Raw genomic sequence first — 13,472 nt, 5'->3', positions numbered from 1 at the left:
TATCTTGTTATAACAGAAATTTTAAAACATGGATCACAAAAGTTCCTTTTTTTTTGGCACCCAAAATCAAACTTTATTAAACTAGTGGTTCAAACAGGCAAGCTTCAAGAGCTAGCCATGGTGGAGTCTTGCTATCCAAGAAACAAAATTCTGACTCTCGTGATCGACCTGCCTTAGAGAGGCAGTCTGCACGGATGTTCTCAGAACGTCGAATAAACTTAATAGAAAAGGATAAAAATTCAGAGCAGAGGAAGTCAATCTCATCCAGTTCAGAGCTAAGGGCTGGCCATTCCTGCGGAGTTTGGATGAGTCGGACTAGCTGTTGACAGTCCGTTTCAAAACAGACTTCACTAATCCCCATTCGTCTCGTCTCTTTCATTGCCCAACATAAGCTCTCTGCTTCAGCGTGTATTGGCGATCTCACCCCCTTGCTCTTTCGTACACCAAACAGCTTGACGCGCCGGTCTTCGAAGAGGATGAACCCGAAACCTGCGCCGTCGTCCTTGTCCTTCCATGAAGCGTCCACTTGACATCTCCATTTGGGCTCTGGTACTCTTGCGTTTTCTATAATCTGCGGCCTTTCCTCCGGTGTCATATCTGCCACTTCTTCTACTATCTGCGCGATACGCCACTACTATCTGCGCGATACGCCACGTTTCTGCTTCGCTACTTGCTAGCTGTAACGTATCAATTGGCGTAATATATTTCCCATTAAAACATTTTTCATTACGGGCCTTCCATATGTACCATATCAACCAAGGAAAACTCAGAACCTCTCCTGGTGTTGTGTTCGCCTTCGCTACATAGCCCAATAATGTATCGATGTTTGTATATAGGGAAGAACACAGGAAGAACCCCGGAGCTGTAGGAATTGTCGACAGTGCCCAAACTTGGACTGCTGGCGGGCATTCAAAGATGATGTGATTTATAGTTTCCTGCTCCGCCCCACAGCGTTGACACACAGCGTCATTTCCACAGTGTCTTTCTTTCATCTTGCTCGCCGAAGCTACAAAACCCGACACCGCGTTCCATACGAAGTGTTTTATTTTACGTGGGCATTTTAGCTTCCAGATCGCCTTCTTCAGTGCCGTTGTACTCGGTTCCATGATCCCTTCTACTCCCTTCTGTTTCCGTTGTTTCACTGCGACCTCGTAACCCGATCGGACTGTATAGTTTCCAGACTTAGTAAAGTTCCAGGAGTAGCCATCTCTTCTTCCCGTTCGGCTTAGTTTCAGGGATAAAACTCGGGGGATATCCGGCGCAGCAATAAACTCGTTGACCAGTTCCTCGTTCCACTCCTTTCTTTCATAATCAATTAGGTGATGGACTTTTAAATTCATATCCATATGCTGGCTTCGTGGAACTGCTGGCCGGGGTGGTGTTGCTGGTATCCATAGGTCTTCCCAAACCTTAGTTTCTTCCCCTGTTCCAATGGTTCTCTGTAGTCCTCCTTGTAGTAGATGTCTTGCCGCCATTAGGCTCGTCCAGCCGAGAGAAGGATTGTTTGCCTTGCCTACTATAAGGGGGTTTGTGTGCCGGTAATACCTGCCTTTAAGGACTCGAGCCAGGAGAGAACTCGGTTTTGCTAGTAGGCGCCAAACTTGTTTGGCTAGGAGAGCCAAATTAAAATCACGGAAATTACGAAATCCCAAGCCTCCTTCTTCTAAGGGTACACAGATTTTATCCCAAGCTACCCAATGTAGACCTCGGTTATTATTCCGCGTGCCCCACCAAAATCGCGCCACTGCGGCGGAGAGTTTATTACATGTGTCTATGGGCAGTAGGTAACAAGACATCACATATGTAGGTATTGCCTGCACCACTGATTTGATTTGAACCTCCTTGCCTCCTTTAGATAAGAGTTTACCTGACCAGGAATTAATTTTTCCATTTAGCCGATCTTGGACGAAAGAGAAAACTTGTTTCTTTGAACCACATATTTTCTCTGGCATGCCCAAGTACATACCCATCCCACCTTCTTTAGTGATACCAAGTGACCGTTTAAGGTCGGTTTTAGAGGACGCTATGACCTTAGAACCGAACAGAACTGAAGATTTCTCTTTATTCAGTTGTTGTCCTGAGGCTGTTCCATAGACGTCAATGATTCGAACCAATTCTTCGCATTGGGATTGCTCCGCTTTGCAGAAAAAGAGGCTGTCATCTGCGAACAGAAGGTGGGATATCGATGGGCTAGCTCGCGCGATTGATATATGGTGTTTTATACATCATTGTATATATGTTTTCTAATTGGTTTTCAAGTCTTTATCGAGTCTTTCTAGTCCTTTTCGAGTCATTACAGGTCTGGAGTTGCACTGGATGGGAGATGGACCTGCTGGAACAAAAGAAGCAGAAAACAGTGCAGTTTGGTGATTTTCACGCAGAACAGTCTGATGACTGCTCCCGATCAAGCGGAACAAGCAGACGGAGTGATCCCGCGGTTGTTCCCGACGAATAAGGAAAATACAACATCTCGGGATTTGCCCTAATTATCCTCTTTTTCTCTCTGGCCGCCTGTGGCCTTTGATATATCATATTTTCTGTTTTCTCTTTATCATTCTACGCTATTCTAGACACAAGAAACCATTGGAGACTTTTAGATTATTGGATTTGCTTATTGTAAAGGGAGAAGGCTCCATCTCTCTCTCCATAGAGAAGATTATCCTGAACCCTCTCTTTGTTTCTGTTATATTTATGCAGTATTATTCATCTATGAACCCTGTGTTTTCTCTGTTCATGGCTGAGTAGTCGGCTAGCTTGTCTAGGGTTCTAGGGTGTTGATTTCGTGAGCTGAACATAGATAAGTGAATCACTCGATTGTCTTCATTCATAACCATTCTTACTGCTTGCATTAAACTGGCCGCTTAATGTTAGATCATAGGTTTAATCTGATCATCAAAAGTGCTTAGGTTGCTAGATCTGTTTTGAATGAGCATTGCATCCCTAATCAGCGAAAGTAGATATTAGGGTGTTCTGTGAACCTATCGGACTTGATCTCTATTGCTTGTTGTCGCTTCTCACCTCAACGACAGTTAGACGGTGAGATCGATCAGCATAGGAAGCAGTATCACGATAGTGGACTGTTCTACTTGAGTGATCCGAGTTCTAGACTGTTCTATTTAGCACTTGAATAATTGTTTGGCTCACAAGTATTGACACCCGATGAAGTAACCCTAGGCTGGCTTCTCTTTAATCTGAATTCACATTTACTTTATTTTATTTGCTGCTTGTTACAAAACTCAAAACCCCCATATTGTTTTAGCTTAATATTGATCCTATAGAAATAAAGTGTAAGAGTTGGTCTCTGTGGATTCGATCCTAAAGTGCTACATCGACATACCATTCGATTGTGGTAGTGTGCACATTAGGTTAATTGGTGTGCGTGAACACGAATATCAATTTGGCGCCGTTGCCGGGGACCATCTTTTTACCTTTATTTTTTGGTTATTTATTTAGTCTAAGACCTCTAACTTGCTCTTTTCTCTTTGTTGCAGGAGATCGCAAGGTTTAGAAAATCAGAACAGACAACAGCCAAGGCCTACTGACACCACCATGGGTGATCACGGTCATCAGGATGATCTCGCTGCAGCAATGCAACTGATGCAACAGCAGATGCTTCAGATGCAGCAGACCATCCAAGCTCAGCAAGCAGCTGCAGAACAATCTGCTCAACAGGCTGCTCTCGCGCGGCAGGAACAAGCAGCGCAGACTGTTCCAATCGGGGAGAGAAACCTTCCGCGGAACATTCCTACTACGCGCTCTGCCATTGTTCCTCCACTCTGCACCAGGCAGGACTTCGAGATCAAGCCTGCTCTGATTGATCTGGTGCAGAGAAAAGTGTTCTCTGGTCTCTCTGCAGAAATTCCAATGGAGCATATTGAGAATTTCGAAAAAGTCTGCAGTTTAACTCGTGCGAATGGTGTGCCACCAGACTACATCAAGTGCATGCTATTCCCATTCTCTCTTGATGGAAAAGCTGCACGGTGGTTGAACTCCCTCCCTACCGGCTCTCTCACTTCATGGGAACAGGTCCGATCAGCGTTCCTCAACCATTTCTACTCTAAGGCGAGAACAGCTGCATTGAGGAACAAGATCACTTCATTCAGACAGCTCCATGATGAGCCTTTTTGTGACGCATGGGAGCGCTTCAATGACTACCAGAGAGAATGTCCTCACCATGGATTTGATGATGATTACCTCCTGGGCATTTTCTATGATGGGGTGGACTGGAAATACCAAGGTGCTCTAAACTCTTCGAGCAATGGAGACTTCATGACTCAGACCACTGATGGAGCGCTCAAGCTGATTGAGAACATGGCAGCTAGCTCAGCCAATGAGAATCAGGAGAGCAACCGCTCCAAGAAAGGGAACAGTGTACACACTCAGAAAATTGATGAGCTAACAGCTAAGGTCGATCAACTACTGCAGAACAACCAGGCACAAGGATCTGGGTATCAGAACACCATCCCGCAGAGCAATCAGCAAGTTGTTCCAGCCGCGAGTGCTCCGACTGCAGGGAACAGTCCGCCAGATGATCTGAAAAATCTGAACATTATGATGCAGCAGATGCTCCAGAGCCAGCAACTTCAGGTCAAGGCACTGAATCAGGTTACCACAGACATCAACACCAGGATGGACAGCATGTTCACCGAGCTGAATTCAAAATATGATACTGTGAGCAACCACATAAAGAAGATTGATGTTCAGCTTGCTCAAACTGCTGAAACTGTTAAAAGACAGCAAGAGATCATTCGCGGAAAGAGTGTGATGAATTCTAGGGTTGAGCACTGTAATGCAACCGAGCAGAGAAGTGAGAAATCTGAGGAAAAACAAGTGGAACAACTGTTCGCTGAGACTGTTCTGGGCACAGAACAGAGAACAGAGCAATCTGCTAGCTCTAGAGTGACTGCTCCCGCGACTGCTCCCACGACTGCTCCCGCGACTGCTCCCGCGACTGCTCCCGCTCCCGACGGATCTACTGATATTCCACCAGTGCGAGTCTATGTTCCTAAGGTTCCCTATCCGATTCCACCTAGACACCTGAAGGTGTTGCCTAAGGTTGATGACCCTGGAAAATTTGCTTTTCCATGTTCTATTGCTGGAGTAGAATTTGAGGAAGCTCTTTGTGACTCTGGATCTTGTGTGAATCTTGTCTCAAAGGCGATTGTAGACAAGTTGGGCATTACTGAAGTTGAGTCTTCTCAGGTGACTCTGACTTTTGCAAACTCTTCCAGAGCAGTTCCTTATGGCACCATTCGCAACCTTCCTGTCCAAGTTGGGGACTGTGTTCTCCATACTGAATTTCAGGTTGTTGAGATGAACAAGGATCATGAGATGCCTTTGATCTTAGGAAGGACATTTATGGCTACAGTGGGAGCAATCGTTGATATGCCTAATAAGAGAGTCTCCTTCTCCCACATCAACAAGAATGTCTTCTATCAGGCTGTTCCCACCAGATTTCAGAAACTACACGCCTCTTGCATCTCAGTATTCTGTGGAGAAAAGCTGAAGGTTGTTCCAAGGAAGGAGCTTGGTAAAAACAGTGAGTTCAAGGAAGTTCTGAATGGAGATCCTCACAATGATACCAAGAAACTCAGTGGGAATGCAAGGGTGAAAGAGAAAGTCCAGAAGAAAATGGTCAAAGGAGATCCTACTATGACTTTGACACCTCACTGGTGTGATGAGAAATTCATTGAGTATGAGGTAAAGTGCAAGGGTACCTCTAAACCTTTCTCTAAAGTCAGAGTTATTCTCACTGATGAGCTGAAAGAGAAAGGAGAAGCTGCTGTGAAAGGGTTGTTGAGCAGAGTTTTGAAGCTGAACATGTCAGATTGTGGAGCTTGTTTTGGAACAAGTCCTCATGCTCAACCCGACTGATCCCTGTCACCAAGTCAAGCTAATGACTTTAACCAAGCGCTTGGTGGGAGGCAACCCACTGGTAAGTGTAAATATAACTTGGTTTTGATTTTGTTTGCTTATTTTCGTTTTAGTTTATTGAGTTTCAGGTCAAAAAACAGAAAAATTCGAGATACTTCGAAAAATTCTGGGTTGCAGAAACGGAGTTCCCTGTTCTGCAGGAGCCGAGAACAACCGCCCAGGTGAACATCTGGCGACAGAACACCCATAATTTTTCGGAGCACCCGCTCCAGGTAAGTATCTCGATCTAAAAAAAAAAAAAAAAAAAATTGTATATTCTGGTTTTCACCTTCTCTCTGATTTATTTTCACACCGAGACGTTGTGAAGTAAGTCTGGGGGAGGGTCTTCGTCGTTTACTAACTCGTTTCTTTCTTTTGTTTTTCTTTTGAGTCAGTCTGAGGCAGTTTTTTTGATCGAGTCAGTCAAAGTTTTGTGGGAATTAGGACCTTATTCTGTGTTGATCACTAACCACCTCGTGCTTTAGTTGTCTTATTCAGTGACCTTAGCAGTGGCGAAAGACACACATGTGGACCTGGAACACCCTGACATATCTCACTTGATTCTCCAGAAGTTCTCAGCCGATCAGGTTACACTGGGTAGACTTAACTCCAAATAACTTGAACCTAATCTTGACTGAAATTCTTCTTGTTATGGGCACTAGATCAGGGAAACGAGAACTACACTCAGGACTTCTTATTCTTTCTATCCATCTTGCTGTTCCTGAGTGGCTAGCTCATCTTTAGCTAGTTCCCACCCTGAACCTTAGCCTTTATCCCACCTTCATGCATTTGTTTTTCAGTGTTATATGTGCAGATATGTGCAAAAAGGTCGGAGAGGAAAGGATCGACGCAGCCTCTTACTCGTTACTGCTGCGCAGATTCAATCAGAAGGAGAACAAGCAGATTAAGGGAGCAACCGCTCCATAACCAACGAGCTGTGCAAGAACATGAGTGGAGAACCAGAATGATCTGAACCAGAAGAACCACCAGTGGCAATCCAAACATTACATGTTACCTCCTTCTTCGTCACCCCACCATCTTTGTTAAAAAAAAAAAAAAAAAAAAAAAAAAAAAAAAAAAAAAAAATCTATCTTTCATTTTGTTTAGCATATGGTGATGGAGAAGGAGAAGAATTCAGGATACATGAGCCACTGGAAAGGTCGAGCAGAAGAGTAGGTATCAATTTGAAGGGATGAGGAGCAGACAAATGAGCAGAGCAGTCTGATGATTGTTCCCGAACGAAAAGAACAGTCGCTCCTGAGATAGCAAAACGAGTAAGGGGCTGTGGACATCAATGGAGCCGTCCTCTCACGACTATTTTGCGCGATATCCTGCATCCACTACGAAAAGTTGGTAGCCCCTAAACACTCTTTAGCTCCACCATAAAATTAGCCTATTCCACACCTAGCCCGTCTACCCTGAATAGTGCCTGTGATGAGAAGCTCACGCTGCTCTTAAATGAATGTAGGGAGTTGTGTCTCGATAGTGTTGCTTTTTCAGGTTTGAGATGTAGAGTATGGAGCCGATTTTCGAACAGCAGTCAGTGGGGTTCTGGTAAGGGTGTGTTGTCCTAGTTTACTGCTTGTATGGTTCAGAGATTCGTGGTTAAGGTATGGTTGCTGAGAATAGGAGAGTTCCCACACTTTCAAACCTTTCTCCCTGTTCTTGATACTTGGCCTTGTTCGAGGACAAACAAGGATCTAAGTCTGGGGGAATTGATATATGGTGTTTTATACATCATTGTATATATGTTTTCTAATTGGTTTTCAAGTCTTTATCGAGTCTTTCTAGTCCTTTTCGAGTCATTACAGGTCTGGAGTTGCACTGGATGGGAGATGGACCTGCTGGAACAAAAGAAGCAGAAAACAGTGCAGTTTGGTGATTTTCACGCAGAACAGTCTGATGACTGTTCCCGATCAAGCGGAACAAGCAGACGGAGTGATCCCGCGGTTGTTCCCGACGAATAAGGAAAATACAACATCTCGGGATTTGCCCTAATTATCCTCTTTTTCTCTCTGGCCGCCTGTGGCCTTTGATATATCATATTTTCTGTTTTCTCTTTATCATTCTACGCTATTCTAGACACAAGAAACCATTGGAGACTTTTAGATTATTGGATTTGCTTATTGTAAAGGGAGAAGGCTCCATCTCTCTCTCCATAGAGAAGATTATCCTGAACCCTCTCTTTGTTTCTGTTATATTTATGCAGTATTATTCATCTATGAACTCTGTGTTTTCTCTGTTCATGGCTGAGTAGTCGGCTAGCTTGTCTAGGGTTCTAGGGTGTTGATTTCGTGAGCTAAACATAGATAAGTGAATCACTCGATTGTCTTCATTCATAACCATTCTTACTGCTTGCATTAAACTGGCCGCTTAATGTTAGATCATAGGTTTAATCTGATCATCAAAAGTGCTTAGGTTGCTAGATCTGTTTTGAATGAGCATTGCATCCCTAATCAGCGAAAGTAGATATTAGGGTGTTCTGTGAACCTATCGGACTTGATCTCTATTGCTTGTTGTCGCTTCTCACCTCAACGACAGTTAGACGGTGAGATCGATCAGCATAGGAAGCAGTATCACGACAGTGGACTGTTCTACTTGAGTGATCCGAGTTCTAGACTGTTCTATTAGCACTTGAATAATTGTTTGGCTCACAAGTATTGACACCCGATGAAGTAACCCTAGGCTGGCTTCTCTTTAATCTGAATTCACATTTACTTTATTTTATTTGCTGCTTGTTACAAAACTCAAAACCCCCATATTGTTTTAGCTTAATATTGATCCTATAGAAATAAAGTGTAAGAGTTGGTCTCTGTGGATTCGATCCTAAAGTGCTACATCGACATACCATTCGATTGTGGTAGTGTGCACATTAGGTTAATTGGTGTGCGTGAACACGAATATCAGCGATCTTTATCCCGGTAATCTTCTTCATTTCCTCCGCTTGCTTTATATGGGAGATTAAAACTTCGGTGCACAGGATGAAGAGAAATGACGACAGAGGATCTCCTTGTCGCAGACCTCGAGAAGGTTGTATATGTCCTTTTGCTTCTCCATTGATCAGGACCTGATATGAGACTGAGGAGACACATTTCATAATCAGATGGACCCATTGTGCGTCAAAACCAAACTTTAATAAAAGTGCTTCCATGAAGCTCCACTCCACACGGTCGTAAGCTTTGCTCATATCAGTTTTGATCGCCACAAATTTATCTTTGCAGCTAGGGTTTGTCCGGAGAGCATGGAACATTTCCTGGGCCACAAAGATATTATCAGTGATCAATCTCCCCGCCACAAAGGCGGACTGCGTCTCAGAAATAATATCTGCTAGTAAACGTTTCAATCTGGCTGAGAGTATATTGGAGATGATCTTATAACCGACATTACATAGACTGATCGGTCGAAATTCAGTCATCGATGTTGGTCGCTCTGTCTTTGGTATTAGACATATATTGGTCTGATTTAATCTTTCATCGAACTCTCCTGTAGTGAAGAAATCTCGGACCATTGCACATACGTCTTTGCCCACCGTTGTCCAAAACCTTTGGTAGAATAGGCTAGTCATACCATCAGGTCCAGGTGCTTTCTCTGGATTAATCGCGAAAGTTGCCTCTCGTATCTCCTCATCCTGAGGGATTCTTAAAAGTCTTTGGTTCATCTCAGCATTAACCTTCACGGCAATATGCCGGATCGTGTCATCAATGGATGTCGGGTGTGACGTCGTGAAGAGCTCTTGGAAGTAAGTCGTAGCCAGTTCCTCTATGCCCTCCTCCGTTTCAACCCATTGGTTCATCGAGTTTTTTAATCTCGTGATCCTGTTTCTGGCTCTTCTTTGTTTGGTCTTGGCATGAAAATATCTTGTGTTTCGATCTCCTTCCCTCAACCAAAGCATACGGCTTTTTTGCTTCCAGTACAACTCTTCCTCCCTGTATGCCGCACACAGCTTCCATTTGAGCTCGAGCTCTTCTTCACTTGAGACCGAGTCATCCATTTGCGTTTGTTCGAGTCTTTCTTTCAGCTCCGCTATGAGAATTGCATTATTTGATGGGTTTCGTCGCTTCCACTTGGAGATCGCCTTCCTCGTCCTACTAATCTTCTCGTATAAGCTCGCATGACTATCTGTTGCTGTTGATTTCCAATCTTCCATCACCACTTCCCGAAACCCTTCCTTGCTCATCCATCTTTTATCAAATTTGAACCCTCTTCTATTCTGCTTCTCTTTTGAAAGAAAGTGAACCAGAATGGGTCTGTGATCAGAAACCCCATCGAAGTAAATACTCCACATAAGTGTGGGAAAAAATATTGTGCCAATCCTCGTTCCCGACTGCCCTATCCAGACAGCATTGAACTCTTCCTGCTCTAGTTCTTCCTGCCCAGGACAGCGAGTTCCCTACAAAAGGGAAATCAATCATTCCACAACCTGCAAGCATTGATCTGAAAGGTAGGAAGGTCGAGTCGGCACGCTTCCTCCCTCCTTTCTTCTCTTCGTTACTTATTATCTCATTGAAATCTCCTAAGAGGAGCCATGGTCCATATCTATTTGCGTGCAGTCGCAGTAATCTCTCCCATATATGTTCGCGGTATTCCACCACCGGATCTCCGTAGATAAAGGTGATATACACCTTTTGTCCCTCCACCTGAGCTTCAATATCTATCATACGGTTATTTGAAAATTTAATATCCACGTTAGAAGCATCCATATAGAACAAAGCCAGTCCACTGATCACAAAAGTTCATGTGTGAAAGTTTTAACAACTTTAGTTATTTATAATCATATTTAAAAAATGCAAAATATAATATATACAGAAAGATTTTTTTTATTATATAGTTTATTTGGTTATTTAATTTATTTTAATAAATTGTAATTTAAAAATGATAGAAAATAAACTAGTTTTTATCAGATCTTTATTATTCAAAATCATTAATTGTCGTATATACTTAAACCACATTAGTTAATTTTGTGATTTTTATTAAGGCATGAAAAATATTAATAATTAATTTATGATTAGTTTGATAAAAAGTTTATTATATATTTAGATTGACCAACATATTTTTCTAAGAATTTTAAGAATGACTGTGGTGATGACATGTGACTACAAAAAATATTGTAAGAATTTTTCTAAGGGATGATCTCTTTTAGAATATAAGGGATGAGTTCCACAGGTTAATCATATTCATAAAGTGTCAAATTAGCTTAGATGCCACTTGTTTTAATACGCAACTAATGAAGCGACTTTTGTAAAAAAAGGTTTGGTCCTTTTTATATCAGGTAATGTGGACTCTATATTAATAAGACTAGTAATGGACTTCATAATTTTCATCCAATTATTTAACCATGCCCATTATGCAATTAATCAATGCATATATATTGAGAACGTATACAGGTCATTATGCGATGAGGATAAGATACATAAACATACCTCATAAACATACCTCATTTTCCACTAGATTACATTTACAAATTAGTCGGTTATTGAATATAAAATTCAAGAAGAAAAATAGTCGTTTCTATATTTAAAAGAAAGTCTTGGAGACTTGGACCATGCATTTTAATCATGCATGTTCTTGGAATCCTTTAACTAACAAAATTACTTGGAATCTCTTAACGAACGAAATTAGGTGGAATCGACAGGGAGCTATATTTTTCTGGTCGACGAGATAATAAATGTTTGAACTATTTATTTACGTAACTGGAAGTAACTAATTAAGTTTAGGCGAAACTAAGTCGAATGTTTAATTAATATATATATATATATATATATATATATATATATATATATTTATGTGTGTGTAAAGTTTATGATTATACACATAGGTTTATATACTTTAATGGAATTGAAAATACATGTCAAATCTAGTGTTGTTGGTTCTATAATTTTAAAATATACTAGATTTTGATCCGCGTTTTGAAAGCGTGGAGTTATCTTTTTCAATTATTTTATTTTATAACATATATATATACATGAATATAAATATATTATGTCTCACATATATGTGTAATCGTTGTTTCATATTATTTTTTGAGACATCAGTTGTTTTTATATGTTTAGAATGATCATTATTGAGATATACAGTAAAATAGGATTGCTTAATCCAGTAAAATTAAACTAATAAAACCGAACAAAACTGAAATAGAGAAAATAATTTGGATTTGGTAGTATCAAATATTGAGAATATATTTTACTTTTAAAGAAACTGTGGTATATGAATATGTTTGATATATAAACTGATCATATCGAATAAACCAATTTATTAAGATATAATTATATGTAAACTGCATAATATAATTAAATAATATATACATATTTTTTGTTAAGATCTTCATTTTTTAAAATGTTGATTTTAGTAATTTAATATTTTAGCTTAAAAGTTATCTTTCTACTTCAAATTAAATAAAACACAATCTTTACTTATTTATGACAAATATGTATGCTAATATTTAGTTATTTAATACTATTATGTTATTAATTTTTTATTATTTTATCTCATGATTATACATACTATTAAAAATTAAATAATTATGTAATTTTTTCTTCTAACTATACATACTATTAAAATTAAATAAATTTTATAAATGAGAAATGTTAAATACATATTTTATTTTGTGTAATACTAAATATTGTATGGAAAGTTTAATCATTTTTTGAAATATTATCATTTTATAGGATTTACCGGATTAACCGGTGTCGGTGAGGTTGTTGCGGGTTTTTAGCTTTTTACAGATTTTATCATGTTTTTAATTAATTAGTTTTTTTGTTAAATCCGAACTGGATCACTTATGGGGTCACCGGGTTTTGGTTTGACCATGTATTTGGATCGAGTACTAAAACATTTAAAATGCCAAATAATATTTTTTTTAAAACTAAGTTAACGGCGTTTCATGAACCAGTTTCATATAAATATTCAAATAATAATTCATTAAAATGTTTTTTTATATTAAACTAAGCAAGCTTTATTTCATTAATATTAATTTCATTAGAAACAATGGGGATTCTGTTAAGTAAAGGAATGACGATTGAACTGATCCAGTTTTCAAAACAATCAATATCAATTTTTTTACTTAAATATTAAGAATAATATACTAACATAATCTAAACACAACTAAAATAATAATCTTAATTATATTCTTAAAAAACAAAACTAATAATATTAATTATATTCTTAATGATTACCCTTTGTTAAAGTAAATAATATTCCTATAGTAATCATCATATGTGCTACTTATTTACTTTCATGTTGTTTAATAAGGTTTTTACCCAATCAATCAATTTATTAATCAAATAGTATATCACATGTATCAGTTTTCATGTAAATTATTACCTTTGTATATAAAGCATAAACTATAAAATACTTATCTTGGTAAGAAAAAGTGCAACGGAGATGAGAATTCTAATTACTCATGTTTCTTGGTTGGATATAATTTCACATGATCTCTTCTCTTTTAAAGAAGATAAATAATCCTGAAATATTCAAAATCTGCTCATATAAATATGGCTAAACATCATTATATAAATCTGATTTAATAAACCATGCGATTCAATAAGTCACAATAAACCAAC

The 13,472-nt window shown here is 39.5% G+C and overlaps 1 non-coding gene across 1 annotated transcript; it reads right to left on the bottom strand.

The window, feature by feature from the left end:
• Positions 1 to 4,074: 4,074 nt before the first annotated feature.
• Positions 4,075 to 4,181, bottom strand: LOC130497223 (small nucleolar RNA R71). Its single transcript, XR_008936233.1, has one exon. It is a non-coding gene; the product is annotated as a small nucleolar RNA R71 (small nucleolar RNA).
• Between the last annotated feature and the right edge of the window lie 9,291 nt (positions 4,182 to 13,472).

The sequence above is a fragment of the Raphanus sativus genome, chromosome 6 (assembly GCF_000801105.2).
Source record: "Raphanus sativus cultivar WK10039 chromosome 6, ASM80110v3, whole genome shotgun sequence".
Lineage (NCBI taxonomy): Eukaryota > Viridiplantae > Streptophyta > Magnoliopsida > Brassicales > Brassicaceae > Raphanus > Raphanus sativus.
The sequence above is the reverse complement of the archived record's forward strand: the minus strand, read 5'-3'. Positions and strand labels throughout refer to the sequence as shown.